Source organism: Chenopodium quinoa, unplaced genomic scaffold, assembly GCF_001683475.1.
Source record: "Chenopodium quinoa cultivar QQ74 unplaced genomic scaffold, ASM168347v1, whole genome shotgun sequence".
Lineage (NCBI taxonomy): Eukaryota > Viridiplantae > Streptophyta > Magnoliopsida > Caryophyllales > Amaranthaceae > Chenopodium > Chenopodium quinoa.
Genome location: NW_018742292.1, coordinates 1,000,793 through 1,004,112, shown reverse-complemented (window position 1 = coordinate 1,004,112; position 3,320 = coordinate 1,000,793).

The following is a 3,320-nucleotide window of genomic DNA, read 5'->3' as shown; positions in this document are numbered from 1 at the left end:
TTTTGTCATGAGATTTTCCATCATTTTTGTCATGAGACAAGTGGAGGGTACTAACTTTCTCCCGAAAAAGAAAGACGTGAAAAATGAAATTTTATTTTCGAACTTCCCTTGATAAAAATTTTGAAAAAGTTTTTGAACTTCCCCAAAATAAAATAATGAAAAAGGGAAGAAGTTTTGAACTTCCTCCTTGAGCAAGACGAAATGAATCGTATGGATTAAATTGCTTGTCCTGAAAATAATGTATGCATGATGCATGTTCTTAAGCCAGGAGGCTAAGGACAATTACATCATGTGATATGATAGATGAATGAACTTAAGTCATGGAGCTAAGCATCATATATGGTGTAAAGAAACGATCTTGAACGTCACTTAGGTCTGGAAGCTAAGCACGTATATAGATGAAGTGATTATGAACGTTGCTTAGGTCAAGGAGCTAAGAACGATATGCTTTGTATTATTACAAATCATTGATATAGAAATGTTACTCAGCACATTATGCGATGCATGAAACAATGAACATTGCTCAAGTCAAGAAGCTAAGCAGGTATACAACTTTTCTTCTGATAAATGTTGTCTTGAAAGATGATGAACCATGCGCAGTAGGGAAACAAGATTTCATGATAAAGGGTTCCTAAGGGAAAGATCATATGGATATGTATGTGTGAAAGAAGTGTGTGAAAGTGATACTAAGGTGAGGCTGCAAAGGTTATGGTGATGGAAATATATGCGTGAAGAGTCAAAGATGATGACTCTTTAGGCTGGGTAAGCTAATGTGATGTGGGTTCATGCCCCCAAGTCTATCTCTAAATGGGTAGGGATATAGAGATAAGCATTGGATATTCTTTGACTCGATCATGCATAGATATGAATATGAATGTGGCCGCACCTCAATGTGAGGTTGCCTACGTATCCGTTAGGAATTAGGCCGAACGTAGCTCTAACCGAACTTTGCACAAGTGTGTGTACACCTCAAAGAGGTCTTTCAAGGGTTGTAATGTGTTTAAGCCGAAGGTTTAAGGATGAAAGGGGTAAAAGGCTCAGGACCCGAGAGAAGCCCCTAAGATATGCAATTATGTATTAGACTTTGCAAGGTTTATTTTTCATATATATATATAGATTTTTTTGTTTTGATTTTTTTTCCTTTCTTTTTTCATTCTTGTGAATCAATATAGGCAATCTCAGATCATGCGGTCCATCACTCACTTAGCATTCATGTTTCTCAGGCACGGTACCAAGCACTCGATAAGAGACGCAATTTGAGACATGTTCATATCGAAGACATTGGAACACTTGCCTTTAGACATTGTTTTTTTTAATTTACTTATTATTTTCCCTTTTTAAAAAAAAAAATTTTGAACTTGCTTTCTGACTGTTACACAAATTGCACACCTTCCCATCCCAGTGTTAAGTGAATGTGGGTTGAATAAATAAGGTCAATCGTTAGACGAGGCTCAAAGTGGTTGACGAAGAAATGGATATGTGATTGAATGGTTAATAGGGAATGATAAGGGTTCCAAAGGTGCCTCCTCAAGTCATTGGTGTACCTTGTGTTTAGTTCGGCAATTTTTTTTTATTTTTGCTAATTACGTGATCGAATGTAAGAAAGAGATGCTCATTTATGAAGAAGGTAAGAAATGTGACACATAGACACATGGATAAGGAGAACCTATGCTAGACTTTTAGGGGGAAGGGTTTGAAACAAAAGAAGAAGAAAACATGAAATCTTGGTAAGAATCTTGCATTGTGCTTTATCTTCATGGCTGTTTATGAGTAACTTCTTGCCGCCTGGTGAGTAAAAAAGTTTCTTGTTGTTGATGCTTTGATTGGAAGGAAAGAAGGAAGGAGTGATGTTCCCCTTATTCTTCCAACTATTGCCTAGTGATTTTAGACTCAAGTAATGTGTAAGGAAGAAATCACTTAATGCATTCACTCAATACTCGAATTGGAAAGGAAGAGTGTATGAAACAATTTTAAAAACTGATGGGATATACTCCACTCATTCCTATTACGACGGAAAGTGATGCATGCATGGTCCTAGTATACGATCATAAACAATATAGTGCATTACTCGAAGACAAAGTTTGTGCAATGACTCAACATGTGTGATTAGGTGAGTTTATTAAGACTCGTGGTATGATTGCATGGCTAGACATGAGGACGTTGTGAAAAACAAAGGACCCAATGACTAAATAACACGGAAGACTAAAAGACAAACTAACTTGATTAATTTTGTCCAATTTTAATGTTTATGCTATTTACTAGGTGAAAACGGTCCATTGGCAATCGTTAGTGATAAATAAGATCAAAAACAATCAAATAAAAAAACACATGTTAAGATTAGCACAAAAAATCACAAGAAACTAGGAAGATGACTAGAATTCTAGAAGAGTTATGACTCATGGGTATAAAAAATAAATAAATAAATAAATAAAAATAAAAATCTATAATCCTGTGTTATATGAGTTGACACGGATTAAAGGATTTGGCTAATACTAGCTTGACACGAAAAGATATACAAAAAAAATTTAAAAAAATAAAACAAACGAAAGTTAACGCTAAAAAGACACCTAAACTGGACAGGCTATAGTATATCGGTTATAAAATTTTATCTGTCACTCTGATTTGGACGAAACCAACTCCAAATGAAATATAAAACTCAGAGCTACAGATCCATAGGTGGTACGACACGTAACTCTTTCTAAAACTTCGTTTATGACCAAAACAAGTTGACTCTTGTGCAGGATACGAAAATAAATATCCGGGTTGACTCAAATTAAAAAAAAAAATCTATGACTCGACTATAAAAAAAATAAAAAAGGTTTTATAAGAGAAAAAAATAAATTAGAAAAAGCTAATAAAAAAAATGCACATAAAAGCACATCGTCAAGCATGATGCAATGAAGTTCGCAACCTAAAGTTAAGATCTATGTTCCACTATGATCAAGCTTTTGGGTGTCAAAGGGTACCATGGTTAAGAGTTTGGACGCGTTAGCAAGGAAGCCTCCCTTGAGGGTGTATGCCAATGGGCGGCTCTGCGATTTCGTGATGAAATCGAACTCGACTCCATGGTTTGGGTGGATTTAAAAACTCGGATGAACCCTTATTGCCATGAGCGTTTTCGGGTTGATAGAGCTTCAATCCCCTGGGCTAGCCACATACGTAGAACACGTACTATAGTGGCAAAATAGGTATTTTAAAAAGCATATGCATATGTGACTATGCCAATTAAATCGCAGGAATACAATTCAAGAATCTTTCAAATCTCATCCACTCATCTTAATTAAATACCGATAACTCAAATCGATAAATAACAAAGAATC